Source organism: Artibeus jamaicensis, unplaced genomic scaffold (assembly GCF_021234435.1).
Source record: "Artibeus jamaicensis isolate MK-2021 breed Jamaican fruit bat unplaced genomic scaffold, CSHL_Jam_final contig_2962, whole genome shotgun sequence".
In the NCBI taxonomy this organism is placed as follows: domain Eukaryota; kingdom Metazoa; phylum Chordata; class Mammalia; order Chiroptera; family Phyllostomidae; genus Artibeus; species Artibeus jamaicensis.
The window spans coordinates 768,337-784,253 of record NW_026521675.1 but is presented as its reverse complement, the minus strand read 5'-3'; the positions used below and the strand labels follow the sequence as shown (position 1 = coordinate 784,253).

The 15,917-nt window shown below is 40.7% G+C and overlaps 1 pseudogene; it reads left to right on the top strand.

Moving 5' to 3' along the window:
- Positions 1-14,983: 14,983 nt before the first annotated feature.
- On the top strand, positions 14,984-15,793 carry LOC119041131 (F-box only protein 6-like; annotated as a pseudogene).
- The last annotated feature ends 124 nt before the right edge of the window (positions 15,794-15,917 follow it).

Here is a 15,917-nt window from a genome sequence, read left to right as displayed (position 1 = left end):
ATGGCCAAGCCAAGGGCTTTCATAAGGAGAGGGAAGAACAGTGGGGATGTGGAAGCAATTTTCCTGCTAGTTTTGGTAAAAGTTTTCTTATCAGAACTTTAAATAGATCTGCATCAGCCTGACTTTAAATAGATCTGCACCAGCTCCAGGTTCTCCTATCTAGACAGGAGCTAACATTGCTGATCCCTACCATGTATGATAATAGAGGCCCAAACAGAGGTAGCTAACTGAAAGTCTGGTTCCTGGTTTTGTTCCAACAGATTTGGTAGCCTGTTAATTTGTTTAATTCTGGTTAGTACAATATTATATAAAGATGTTATGCTTTGTATTCCCTGACACATTAGCATAGCAACAGAGAGGATATAGACACTGATACAGGACCCAGAATATGAGTGCAAAAAATAACAAATCTCCCTAACACTGTATGATGGTGGCACTCATATAGGTGTGGGGGGGGGGGCAGTCAGAATGGGTAACTAGTTGAACAACAATAAAAAAATAAACCAGACCAAAAGACCCCACTCAGATATCTGAATTACACACATGATGGAATATTACAGCTGGTGATATTCCCTTGATGTCTCTTATTTTGATAGCTGTGATCTTCAGAAAAATTATGTACTAGGGAAAAAAATCAGAATTTGAATCACTACTTCAGGCTAAGCATTTCATCCCCATCAACATTATGTGAGGTAGATAGTACTGCTGGCAAGAATTCATTCCACTACTCAGCTGCTCTCATTCCTTGGCTTGCTAGTCTTATCAGGGCTCCTTTGTATGTTACTTACTGTTTCTCCCTTGCTGCCTTTAAGATTCTCTCTTTGTCTTAGAATTTTGCCATTTTAATTATAATGTGTCTTGAAGTGGGCCTCTTTGGGTTTCTCTTGATTGGGTCTCTGTGTTTCCTGGATTTGTGTGACTTTTCTCTCACCAAATTAGAAAAGTTTTCCATCATTATTTTTTCAAACAGGTTTTCCATCCCTTGCTCTTCTTGTCCTTCTGGTATCCATATTATACATATATTATTCCATTTCATGTTGTTCTGCAGTTCTCTTAAGTACTTTTTGTTCTTTCTGAGTCTCTGTTCCTTTTCTTCCTCTTTCTGGGTGTTTTTCTCTACCTTCTCCTCTAGCTCACTGATCCGATCCTCTGGTTCATCTAGCCTGATTTTGATCCCTTCTACTGTGTTCTCCAGTCCAGAAACTGTATTTTTCATTTCTTCTTGGCCCTTGTCAATAGTTTCTATTTCCTTTTTCATGTTGATATAGTTTGCAGCAAGCTCATTGTAGTTTCCCTGTAGTGTTTGGTAATTCTCTGGAAGCTCATTGAACTTCCTGATAACAATTGCTCTGAACTCAGTATCTGATAGTTGACTTGTCTCTATTTCATTTAGTATTCTTTCTGAGGCTGCCTCCTTTCCTTTCATTTGGGGATTGTATCTTTATCTTCCCATCGTTTGTGAGACTCTTCTTTTTAGTGTCTGCTTCTTAAACTGATCTGTTCTGATTCCCTGGATTTATGGTGTGAACTTCTGTGGTAGAAGACCTGTGAGATTCAGTAGTGCAGTCTCCTTGATCTCCTGAGCTCACTGGTTTTGGTCTGTCGTTTATGTTGGCTCTCTGTATGTCTTTGGGTTTTGACTGTTGTTGGGTCTTTCTTTGCTGAGTCCTTTCCTCCCATTTGTTAACCAAAGGTCTTTCCACCACATCTTGTATTTTGTTGTGCAGGCATGGACAGGTTGTGCTGAATCTGGTTGTTCTGTCTGTATGAGGTTTTGAGGGTTCTCTCTCACTCTTGTTCGGTTGTTTCTTCTGGGTAATTTCTCCACCATTTAGTTGTATTTCCAGATCAGTCCTGGGTGGAGGTTACTGTGGCTTTTACTCCTTCCTTCATTTTTTTCTGTTGTTATCTGTTGGTTGTTCCTTTGCTGGTGGGTTTCCTCTTCCAGCAGGTATACTGGTGTTCATAGCTCCTACCATCTGATTTTTCAATGTCCTCGACCATTTTAGCCTCCAACCTATAGCCTAGGGTTATAATCTAGATAACCTAGGTTGTCAAACCCTAGACAAGGGTTTGATCTCCAAAATATATAAGGAACTCACACAAGTCTGTTACAGAACAGATGAGGGTGGGGGCTGAACAATATAAAAGACCCCCCTTTTTTCTCTGGGGGTTCCTCCCCCATACTAGATTCACTTTGCCCACCACCAGAGGAAAGATTTCTTTCAATGCCAGAGATTGGTAAAAAGGAAAGGAATTATTATTTATTTAAAAGTCATACAGACTAAAGTTCTTTAGAACACCCACAAATGCACACAGTCCTTCCTTTTTCCTCTGCCCAGTCTGGGGTATCATATCTCAAGAAAGAAGTAGAAGTCCATGATTCAGGCTTCCAGCACCATCCACATGGCAAAAGGGAGCACTCCCAAAGCCATGTGATCCTGACTGACCCAAGCCATGTGGTCCCCAAAAAGATGCCCCAGCCACGTGGTCCCTGAAAGATGCCAAAGCTGTGTTGTCCCCAAGAAGATCCCTAATGGCTGCCGTGCCTGGGTTTAAAACCCAGTGCCAAAAAATTGTACTTGAAAAATAACTAAATAAAATTTTAAAAAAAAAAAACAAGAAGTATGAATACATGGTTACAGAATAGCCGTGGTTGTAAAGTACAGTATAGGAAATTGAATAGCCAAAGGACTTATACTTATGACCTGTGTACATAAATAATGGTGTGAAGATTGCCTTAGGGAGTGGGGGAAGCTGGGTGAAAGGGAAATAAAGGGAAAAAATTGGGATAATTGCAATAGTGTAATCAATAAAATATAATTTTTAAAAAACAGTGCCAGTCTTCCTCTGCAGCCTCATTCCGGGCAGGTGTGGCCCTGTGGTGTGGAGCCAATTGTCAAAAGGCTGTTTTGGACCCCATTAAAAATCCCTATTTGTGGCCCCCCCTTAGCTGCATCCTTTTATGAGTACACTCCAAGAAGATGCATTTTTAAAAATATACCATATGATCTAGCAGTTCCATTTCTGGGAATACATCCTATGGAAACAAAACACTAACTTGAAAAGATATCTGCATCCCATGATCATAGCAGCCTTATTTCCAATAGTCAAGATGTGGAAACAAGTAAGTGTTTATTGATGGATGAATGAATAAAGAAGTTATGGAATTGAATACTATTCAACCATAAAAAAAGGAAATCCTCCCATCTATGACAACATAAATAAATCTGGAAGTCACCTGATCTCATTTATATGTGGAATCTAAAAAAAAAATCATACAAGAGATCATACTTGCAGTTACCAAAGCTGAAGGGGGCAGGGGAAATTGAAGAAAGGTAGTCAAAAGGTACAAACTTTCAGTTATATCATACATAATTACTAGAAATATTATGTAGAACATAATGATTGTAGCTAACACTTCTATGTGCTATATGAAAAAAATTGTTATGAAAGCAAATCCTAAAAGCTCTCATCCCAAGGAGAAATTTTTTCCTTATTCTCTATTTTTTAAAATATCTATATGAAATGATGGATGTTAGCTGAAACTATTGTGGTAATCATTTCACAATATTTGTAAATCTAACTACCATGCTGTATGCCTCAAATGTATATGGTCATGTAAATTAATTATTTCTCAGTAAAACAGAGGAGAAGAGGGAAAAATAACCTTTTGCCCACTAGAAAACATCTGTCTTCTTACACTAAGGGAAAAAAGTAGAAAAAGGTAAGTTTTAATGGTAAGATACTATGCCAGCCCCCTTATATCCTCTTTATTCCTCATGCCAACTGACTGAAATAGCTATTCATTGTCCACTATATATGTAAAAACAAGTTCAGAGAGATATGCTAATTTTCTTATTCCAACTTCATAAATTTCTTAATTATTTATGTGGGGAGACCCCCCCAAAAACCAGAGTTTAGTTATAAAAATTGTGTATATATTCTTACATGTTTAAACTTCAGACACCTTCAAATATAATAATTTTAAAAAGTGCTTTAGGTGGTTGTAGGTTTAAGGGTGTGTAGGGTAAATGAAGTCAGTCTGGCTCCCTCACCCAGATGTCTAGGGAACTAAGATAAGCAGTGTTCCCATAGGCTGGAGACTGGTGTCGATGCTGTGTGCATCTAGTATATAAGAGAGTTAGGGGTTCTCCACTGGGGGGCACTCGACTTGCAGCATGCATGGATCACTCCAGCCTTGAAAAAAGTTATGTCAAGCATTCCGAAGGCTCCTTGACTTTTCCTTCATCTCACTGAATCCAGAGTGAACCTGCCCAGCCTTGACAGGTTGCAAGAAGGGTTTCAAACAAAGAAGAACTGAGGATACAAATCAAACAAAAAGTTTATTTGGAGTATTACAAATCTGAACCCTGGAGACACAATCTCACAAGGAACCTATAAACTGCTCTGGGTATAGATGGATGTGGGAGAAAAGAGAGTTTATAAAGGCAAAACCACAGGCTTACATGAATTGTGTTAAAAGAATTATGACTGGTGTAGGCAGAAAAAAGGTCAGTCTATATAGGATAGGTTACTATGTTAGCTGCTTGGTTGGAGTTTAGTGAAATAAGCCTCATTCTGCGAACTCCAACAGGATGTGGTCATTTGTGGCTTGCACAGTTGAAAAGTTCACGTTCCATCTGGGTGTGAAGGTGAATAAAACCAACTTCCCCAGTGGCCTCTCAGCTTTAGGGGCCTGTGACCTTAGTGACTCCATTTCATGTGTTTCTGTTCACAAGGAAAAATAGTCAAAATAACATTACTAAATAGCACTAATGTAAAATACGACAGTGAAATGCTCTCTTTATCACCATAAGCACTCAATATGCTTTTAGGTTTTAGCTCAATTTAGTGCTTAGTCATTCAAATCAGCTAATATAATAATAAAAGCTTGGTTAGTTTTAAAATCAACCACTGCAGAAACACAGCTAATCCCAGCAAAAATGACTTTTTTATTATTGTTCAAGTACAGGTGTCTCCATTTTTATTCCACCAAACCTTCTTGCCCCCACCCATCCCCAACTTCCACCCTCGAACCATCCCCTTTGGCTTTGTCCATGTGTCCTTTATACATATTCCATGAATGGCCCTTCCCCAAATATACCCTGTTATACCTTTCCTCTCTCCTCTCTGGTTACTGTCAGTTTGTTCTTTATTTCAATGTCTCAGATTATATTTTGCTTGCTTGTTTGTTTTGTTGATTAGGTACCACTTTCAGGTGAGATCATATGGTATTTTGTGGGGGCGACTTTCTTCACAAGTCCCCCTGTGTGCCACGGATGACAGTAAACATGACTGAGACATGATCTGCTTGGGAAGGAGAGGAGGCCAGTTTCTCAGGGGAAAAAGACGTTGAGCCCCTTCCTCCAAGGGCTTTTACTGGGTTGTGATACACAGGAATAGAGGGCAGCAAGGATCAAAGAGTAGATAACATTTCAAAGAAAGCTGAGGGCTTAGTCTGAGTCTGAGTCTGTCAGCAACAGAGTTTTAGGGTTTCCTGCTTGAACCCTTAACATATGAGTGAAAGCACTCTTAGAAGACCAGATTTCTCAGGTTTATCAGGAAGTCTTTGTTATGCCAGATTTTTCCCCAGGACACCACTCTAGCAAGGCAAGGAGCTGAACCCCTCCCTTTCAGGTATTCAGGCTCAAAGGGATTAGAGCCAGGAAGCGCTTCTCCCAGAGAACATTGGGACTTGGGCTATGTCAAAGCCAGGGGTGAGACTCCATTGCTCTTTTTTGCAGCCCCTTGAGTCCTTCCATGATGGCCTCCCAAGTAATCACGTCTGGCCTAGGTTGCCCCTGCTCTGAGGGGTCTTACTCATCAAGGACTTCCGACCAAGCTTTGGGGGCAGGGAGGAAACTGAGGCAGCATTTGCTACCAGAGACAAGCTTTGTCTTCTGCAGTTTGCATTCCAGAGGTCCTCACTCGCTCATCCTTAGCCACAGTGGGTAGAGAGTTACAATTCCTAGAACCAGGCAGAGTGGTCCACAACAGTATTTGTCTTTCACCACCTGGCTTATTTCACTTAGCATAATGCTCTCCAGTTCCATCCATGCTGTCACAAAGGGTAGGAGCTTCTTTCTTTCTGCTGTACAGTATTACATTGTTTAAATGTACCACAGTTTTTTGATCCACTCATTTACTGATGGTCACCTAGGTTGCATCCAGCACTGGGCTATTGTAAATTGTGCTGCTATGAGCATTAGTAATTTTTTAATGCTTTCAATACTCACCAGTGGGACCCTTTCAGCCCAACAAAGTCAACAATTGTTGCCATATTGCTGGTAGCTCTTTTCTGCGCCCACTCCTACCACTTCCCTGGTGCTCACTCTTCTGAGTTAAGCTTCTGATTTGATTGCTCTTTGTACTGTACCTGGTTATACTGAATGTCCCTCAGGATCCTCCACAATGTGGGTTACCCAAAAATCCCCTACTGCCACACATTGTCTACATTTACTTTTCCTAATTCCATCAGTGGATATTTATGCAGATTCTAGATGTGAAATATCATTATTTATATATCATAATGTCTGTGAAGATACAGGTATTTCTCCTCTTGGCTTAGTGGCGGCAGCTTCCTTGAACTTCATATTCTCATTGACATAATTTGCTTCAATACTTCCTTGGAAGGCTGGGATAGAGTTTGTGCTAGAGGGTTTTTAAGCAGGGCTGAAATAAGAAGAGGAGGTGGAAAGAATTAATTTTTCAGCCCTTACCCCAGGTTCGACACTAGGATTATCTCATTTGATCAATACAATGAGAAGTAGTAAAGTGAAAGATTGAGAGATTAAATAAGTGACCCAAGGTCACACAGTTGGAAAGTAGTGAGAAAGGACTCTGAGTCCTCTTTCCATGTAAATACATGACTTTAAGGAGACTAATGACAATAGCTCTCTTAAGAAAATACATCATCACATTTCCCATCTCCCAGACATCTGCAGTGATAATGCCACCTGATAATTTGCTAAGAACTTTATGGCGTCTGAAGTGGGTAGGATGAAGGTATGATCCGGTAACAAAAGCAGGAAAATCTCAGAGTTCACAAGAGAAAAGGAGGATGCCCTTCCTTTCTTTATCCTCTGGTGAGCAATGCCCTGCTGCTTATAGGTGGGAACTGTTCTGAGATGTAGGAAGAGAAGTCACCAAAAGCAGGATCTGATGCCTCTGTGTCTTCTCCTAGTGGGATATTATGATATAGTAAGTAATAGCCATTTGGTCTTTGTCTCAGTTCCTAACAAAAGGCTCCTTAATCCTTGTAAAAATGCCTAAATTGTAAGATCACTAAGATCATCATTTGATTTAATGAAATGACACTAGGTAAGTTCCTGGATGGCTTCTGAATGGGGCTTGTCACCTGAGTCAAATTCATAATTAGAAGCTTAGTATCTTAAGCCACACCCCTAAGATTGATTTCCAGAGAGAGGAGAGGGGATAAAAGTGGAATTCATGGTATACAAGGCCTGCGAGAGAAAGCCTCCATAAAATCCCAATAGCGTAGGTTTTTGACAGTTTCCAGGTTGGTGAGTACCACACTATACAGGGAGTGTGACGCACCATAACTCCAAGAAAACTGAAGCTCCTTCACTGAGGACACTCCCAGACCCTGCCCTATGTATCTCTTCACCTGTATCCTATATAATATCCTTTAATAAACTGGTAAACATAAGAAAAATGTTTTCCATAGTTCTGTGAACCACTCTAGAAAATTAATAGTACTTGAGAGGTGCTTGGTGGGAACCTCTGATTTGCAGTCACGTTGGACAGAAGTTATGAGTACACCCAGGAGACCTACTTCTTGGGGTCTGAATCTGAAGGAGTGAGGTAGTTCAGAGGGACTGAGCCCTTAACCTGTGGGACCTGACACTATATCCAGGTGGATAATATCAGATTGAGTAAAATTGTAGGATAGCTGGTTGGTGTTTCATATTTGCTAGGTGAAGGGAAAACACCCACACAGATGGCGTTGAAACCAAGAAATACTGGATTGTTACAAATATACCTGGGTTATCTGATTTTTCTTCCTCTTCTCCCTCTCTTTCTTGGTTGGTAAGTATTTCCCAAAAGATTTCAAAGGAGGCTAACAGAGCCTCTTAAAAGATATGTTCTCTTAGCCAAAGGTGACCTTGCTGGGATGGGGGCGGGGCAAGGAAGAAATAGGGGGGGAATGCAAGGCAGCATAGACTCAGTGACCTCAGCTACCCTTTGCTCTCTAATCAATGGATTAGAGGTGGATTACCCTACTGCACAGGATTTTTAGTTAAAGCTGAGAATAGCGGTGATACTAGGGTGAGGCAAGTGAGGAACCTGGAGTACAACATTTAAGCCCTCTCTCACTCTCATGTTCCCTTGCCCTCGAGGTGACCATAAGGCCTCACTCTCATTTCAGCCATGGGAGGGTCCTTCAGTCATCAGTCTCTCTGGTATCCCTCAGTATATTCCCTCTAGTATATTCTTTTCCCCTTTGTTCATTCTGGATATGTACAGAGTTTTTCAAATGTAATTTGACAGTAACCAGAGAGGAGGGGGGACAGGATTAATAAGGGGAGCCATCAAGGAACATATATGAAGGACACATGGAGTAAGCCAAAAGGGGTGGGTTCAAGGATAGGAGGTGGGGATGGGTGGGGCATGCAGGCATGGTGGTGTGAAAATGGAGATAATTGTAATTGAACAACGATGAAAAAAGAAAAAAAACTGGCAAATATGAGATATACATAAAACTTCTTACAAATAAAACTGTTACTTAACATTCTTGTGAAAAACAAATATTGCTGAGAATTGAGATGAGACCCAGAAGCAAAACAAAGTCTTTTCTCAGTATTGTGGGTTGACCTGAGTAACAGGAAATAGCTGTGGTAGAATAAATTCAATTGTGAGTTGGATTTTAGGCCATTGCTTTTCTTTGTGTGGGCTTTATTTAGTTATACAACATTTACTAAGATCTTACCATATACAGAAAATATACTCACACTGAGGGACAGTCTGAGGTGGATGAGACATACACACCATCATTTGTAGATTCACAGCATAACAATAGACAAGACACAGGCAATAGTACAAGATCCAGCAAAAGAGTGAAATTAAAATCTCCAAGAACTGTCAGGTGGTGGCAGTCATATAAAAATCTCAGAAGTTAAAATTAAACACTTGATAGAACATTGCTGCTGGAGACATTCCAATTTATGCCTCTTGTTTTCATAAATTTAATGTTCGAATCATCTGTGGCAGGGAGAAAAGAATTCACATGGGAATAACTATTTTAGGACAAGCATTTTATCCTCATTAACATCCTGTGAGGTGGAAGTACTATGACACAATTTCATCCTACTACTCAGCTGCTACTCATTTCTTAGGTCACCCTCCCCATGTTCAAGACTTAAGTAAATATAGCTAGTGACTGTTGAATCCTGGATTCAATCCTGTCTCTGACATTAAAACACTTGCTTAGACATATGTCACCAGTATCAGTAGGTCATTCCTGACTTCAGTCTCCCTCAGAAGAACAACTAATGATGATTCAAGAACAAGACACCACTGAGTGAATCTGAGAACAAGAGGGCAAACCCAAAGTGCTCCCCTGAACTACAGAGACCAACACAGGCTGCATTAGAAGGGTAAGAGAAGCAGCTACACATTGACCACATTGTCCAGGCAAGTACAACACCAGGCAGGCAGGTCTTCCCTGAGCCTCTGGTCCTTCCAGTGAGAAAAGAGAACCCAGAGAGGAGAGCCAGTCCACCTCCCTATGTTGTGGATCACTTTGTGAGAGTGCCTATTCTGTCTTACCTTACAGTGACTGCGGAAGAATCTGTGGCTCAAACACTGAGAATCTGACAGTGTTAAGGAGGTAGGGAAAGGTTAGCAACAGCCAGCGCACAGATCTTGGCAGACTGAGTTTATACCTGCAGTGCCCAAGTAGGAATCCCAACTAGCAACTTTCTTACCTACAGAACAAAGTTAGTAATGCACTCTGGCCAACGACTTGGCAGAGTACAGATCTCCTGGTCTAGATATTCAAATGAATAGTATGGCTCACTCCAGAGCCCAAGCCCAGGCAAGGAGCTGAGTCACAGTTCCACCCACTGTGGAGAGTATATCCTGATCACATCTGTCCAATGAGGCTATGGGAGAATCTGGAAGCTGTGTAGCCCAGCAATGCTTGAGCTGAGGGTCAAGAAGATACAGCTGATTACCCCAAAGCAAAGCTAGTACTGGGCATAAGGAGTCCCCCTATATACACAAGCAGGAGGATAAATTTGTAGCTAAGGCTGAGGGTAGCTCTTGGCTCCTCCCAATTGGAGAGACTATCTTGAAAATTGAAAGTTGCCTAGAGCAGCTCCTCCCATTCCCATTCAGAGAGAAGATTGTTTCTTAGCAGAAGGGTTGTAGAGAACACCTGGAAACTGTGTGGCCCAGGGAAAGGCAGGTAGAACCAATAGTTTGCACAGCAAAGCCAATGGACCCCCCCCCTTTGGCCAGGAAACTTGGGATGATGGTCAGCTTGATTTAAGACACAAAGAGCTTTGCTGGCTTTAGAGCTGCCTCTCCCACTCCTTCCAGCAGATTATTTAATTCATAGCCCCACTGAATACTACCCTCTGCCTATGTGACAAGGGAACCTAGCCAGAGCACACAGGAAGCTACATAGCCTATTTAACAATCTAACATTCCATGGCACTTTAAAAGATAGCACAGCCTGTGCCTCTCTTTCTCTACAGAGCAAAACTGGTGGACTTACCTAACCAGGGAATTTAGGACACACTTTGGGATGACATATGCAAAACATGGAAAGAAAATAACTGTCAATCAAAAATTCCATACATGGTAAAAAAAAGTCCATCAAATGAAGAGGGGGCAAAGACTTTTCTGATTAAACAAAAGCTGAGGGAGTTTGTTACCACTACATCTGTCTTACAAGATATGCTGAATGGGAGTTATTTAAGTTGAAGCAGAAGAACAATAATTAATATCATAGAAATATCAAAAAAGGTAGCATAAATCTCACTGGTAATGCTGTATGTATAGTCACAGTTAGATACTGTATATGGTAGTAGTCATATGTAATTCATTAATAACTCTAAAGTTAAAATATAAACACCAAAAAATAACTATAATTACAATGATCTGTTATAAATTACACATAAAAACATGTTAACTGTAATAGCAGTAACATAAAATGTGAGGGGCGGTAGAAGTAAAATTGTCAACTCTGCTGATTCTATGCAATAGTTATCAGTTTTAGAAACTTTACAAAAGGGTCATGGTAACCATAAAGGAAAATTCTGTAGTAATTACATACAACCATACATACAAAAAAAACATGACTAAGAAGCCCCAGCATAGTAATATCAAAAGACATCAAGCACACACAGAAAAAAATAGCAGGATAAGAAATAAGGATCAATGAATTTACAAAACAACCAGAAAAGAAATTAACAAAATTGTGATAGTGAGTGCTTACCTATCAATAATAAAATGTAAACAAATTAAATTCTCCAAGTAAAAGACACATAATGACTGAATGAAATCTTTTATAAAGACACGATCTGACTCTCTGCCAGTTTATAACAATATCAATTATTTACTGGGACCAATGCCAACATAATCATTCTATCACTCAGAGTATCTTAAGCATGTATTTGCCAACTTCATTGTATTTGGTGTTATTCAAAGTTGAAATTTAGTGGATCTTGCATTTGAGGACTTTAAAGAAAAGATGGAACAATAACCTAGACAGAAAGTAAGAATTAAACTTTAGGTCAAGATGGCAAAGTGGGTTTACCTTGAGCTCACCTTCTCCCACATCAAAAACACAAGTAAACAACAGCACAATTATGGAAAGTCACATGAAGTCTAGCGTGACATAACTCCTATAACTAAAGATATATAAACAAAGAAGCCATGTCAAGACTGGTAGAAGGGATGGAGACATGGAAAGGACTGTTCCCACACCCATTTGTGGTGGTTAAAAAACCAGGAGGAATATCTCAGCTGTGGAGGTCTCCTCTGAGAAGTGAGGGCTCCACCCTGGGATTCCCAGTCCAGGGTTTCTGTGTGAAGAAGTAAAGTTCCCATAATGTCTTGCTTTGAAAATCAGCAGGGAGTACAGTTGAGTAAAAGAGAAAGCTCCAGGGGTCCCAACTGTGTCTCTTAAAGGGCCTGTGCAGGCCTACACTTGCTAACAGATTCCCTCTCTCTGAGCTCCAGCACTAGAGCAGCAGCTCAAAAAGCACAAAAGACACATGGGGAAGGACGAAGTTGTCTCGTTTCAGGGTGAGGGCTGGAAGGGCAACTTTCTCTCAGACAGAATTTCTGGCAGAACCTATTGTTCCTTTGCTGAGACCTCCACCAAAGGCAGAGGCAGGCACCATATCTGAGTCTCCATTCACAAACCCTAAATAAGCAGTATCTGGCCTTGGCACACCCCATGCCTCTTGTTAAGTGGCCCCCATTCCAGCACTAGTAGAGGCCAGCCTCGCTTCACAGCTAGCCTGTTCCAGCACCTCCATGCCTGGCACAGGAGGCAATAATCTGTAGATCATATTTTAGCTCATACCAGGACACCCTGGGAAGACAGTAGCTGACCTTGGCCTTAACCAGAGTTCCTCCCAAGAGGCCCCAGAAACAATAAACTTCAGACCACACCAGAGCACCACCTAAAAACTGCCAAAAAATGGCACACCCAAAGGGCAGACTCAGCATGTACCAAAGCCCCACTAAAGCAAGTTGTGCTCCATGGGTTCAGCCTTTGCACATTGGCTCTTCTAGTATAGTCACAGCCAGTCTTCACAGACAAGCAGCCTGAAGGTCAACCTCAGCTATTGATCATCCAGTAGCAATCAAGGCTCAACTACAATAGGAAAGCACATACAACCCACACAAGGGACACAACTGGAGCACCTGGCCCAAGGGATAAGGGAGACTGCACAACTGGGCTCCACAGGACACCTACTACCTAAGGTCACTCTATAAGACCAGGGGATATAATAGCTCTACTCATATATTTTTAAAAAATAGAAGCAACCAAAATAAAGAGAAAACAAAAACATGTCCAAAATGAAACAGCACATCAAAACTCCAGAAAAATCATTAAACAAACAAGAAAAGCTAAACAGTCTTCCAGATACAGAGTTGAAAACACTATCTATAGAAACATTCAATGGACTTGGTGAGAAATCTACTAAGGAGATAAAATACTAAAAAAAGAGACAGAAAACTGTATAAATAGTCAAAAGTGAAGAATACAATAACTGAAATAAAGAATACGTTACAGAGTATCAGTGGTAGAATAGATGAAAAAGATATCAAATTAGTGATTTGGAAGAAAAGTCAGCAGAAAACACCCAATCAGAATAGCAAAAAGAAAAAAGAATTTAAAAAATGAGAATAGTTCAAGAGGCTTCTGGAACAACATCAAGTGCACAAACATTCACATCATAGTGAGAGGAAGGAATTAACCAATTTGAAGATATAATTATGAAAAACTTTCCTAAAGTGGCAAACAGAATATAAATATAAATCAAAGAAGCACAGACAGTCCCAAACAAGAGAAATTCAAAGAGATCCATGCCAAGATACATCATGATTAAAATGCCAAAGTTTAAATGCAAAGACAGAATATTAAAAGTAGCAAGAGAAAAGCAGTTAGTTACTTATGAGGAAGCTCCCATAAGACTGTCAGCCAATTATTCAACAAAAGCTTTTCAAGTCAGAGGGGTTGCCATGAAATCTTCAAAATGATGAAAAGCAAGTACCTACCACCAGATTACTGTACCCAACAAAGCTAGCATCAGAATCAAAGGACAGATCAAGAATTTCCCAGACAAGAAAAAAGAAAAGGAGTTAATCACCACCAAACCAGCCTTACAAAAAAAGGCTAAAGGGACTTTTTTATGAAGAGGAAAAGAAGGTCAAGGATATGAGTAATAAAATGGCAATAATGACATTTTTATCAATAATTCCTTCAAATGTAAATGAATTAATAAAGTTGTGTCAGTTTCAAGCATACAATTTTATGATACATCATCTGTACATTGATATTTGTGTCCACCACCCAAATTCCGAACATCTTTTGTCATCCCCTTTACCATTTACTTTTTCTCACCCTCTTTCCATCTGGTAACCCTCATACTGTTGTCTGTGTGTCCAGATGTTTTTGTTTGTTTTTTTTGTCTTTATTGTTTTCAGTTTTAAATCTCACATATGAGCGAAATCATATGGTTCTTGACTTTTTCTGTCTGAATTATCGGATGGAAAAAAGATATTTTATTAAAGTGGAAATAAAAATTACAAGTTGGGCTAGCAATACTTATATAAAACAAAATAGACTTTAAATCAAGGTTATAAAAAGAGATAAAAAAGGACCCAGCAATCCTACTCCTGGGTATTTGAAGAAATAAAAAATTCTAAGTTGAAAAAACAAAGACCTTCCTATGTTCATTGCAGCATTATTTAAAACAGGCAAGATATAGAATGAACTTAAGTGTCCATCAATAAGTAAATAGATAACTAAGAAGAGGTAATATATGAAATGGGATATAACTAAGCCATAAAAAAATGACATCTTGCCATCTAAAAGACATACATGAACCTAGAAATGTAGGTATCATGCTAAGTAAAATAAGCGAGACAGAAAAAGACAAATAACATATAATTTATTTTATATTTGGAGTCTGGAAATAAAATAAATGAACAAAACAAAAACAACTCACAGATTCTGGGAACATTTTGATGGGTGAGGATTGAAGGGATGGAAAGGGGGGATTAAGATGTAGAAATTACCAGTTTCACAAGCAGTCATGGGGAGGTGAGGAAAGAATGTGAGGTGCAGCTGGGGCACAAGCTGTACTTAACACGGAGCTCCCGTCTTGCCAGCTGCCACCCTGTGCCCATCTCTTGGCCCAGCTGGAGGATAAGTACGGGCATGTTGGGCATGGGAAGGGGCCTGTGTGCATATCCATGTGGCCCCACCCCAGCTATGGCTCTGGTCAGCATCAATGAGCTGCCTGAGAATATCCTGCTGAAGATATTCACATACATGCCTGCCCATCAGCTGCTACTGTGATGCCCACCAGTCTGTAGCCAGCCTCTGGCGCTACCTCGTCAACATTGTGACCATCAGGAAATGAAAGAGGCTGTGTGAGGGCTTCACCACCAAGGACTGGGATTAGCTTGTAGCTGATTGGAAGATTTTTTATTTTTTACGCAGCCTCCGAAGGAACCTCCTATGCAACCCATGTGCTAAAGAGGATATGACATCCTGGCATATCAACTCCACTGGGGATGACCAATGGGAGGTGGAGAGCTTACCTGGATCCCATGGGAAAGATTGTTCTGACTCCAAAGTCAGGAAGTACTTTGTCACATCCTATGACTTATGCCTCAAGTCCCAGATGCTGGACCTCAAAGCCTAGAGCTACTGGGAGGAGCTAATGGACATGTTCCAGCCTGACACTTTGATTAAAGACAGTTTCACTACTAGAGCAGACTGTGCCTGCACCTACAACACCCAAGTTAGCTGCTCTCAGGTGACTATATCACCTTGGCATCCTTCAAACCCCCATCTGTGACCATCTATCAGTGCAACAATACCACACAGACAGAGGTCTCCCACACCTTCTCAGTTTACCCTCCAGGCTTCTGCCGCATCCTCTTGTAGCATGGGGACAAAAGCACCCAGTCCTGGACAAGCTGGTATGTATCCCACATCACCAATATCATCACCATCATCAGCCCTATGATGACCAGGAACACAGAGGCCTCCACAACTCAGCCCAAGACCAGGTAGGGACAGGAGAAGTGGCAGGAAGAGGCTGTGGGCTTGCCCTCCCCACTTAATTTCTTCAGGCCCTTTTGACAGTCTGCCCTCTGATAGCTATTTACTCATCCTCTGTCCCTGCAAGCTGAGTGCC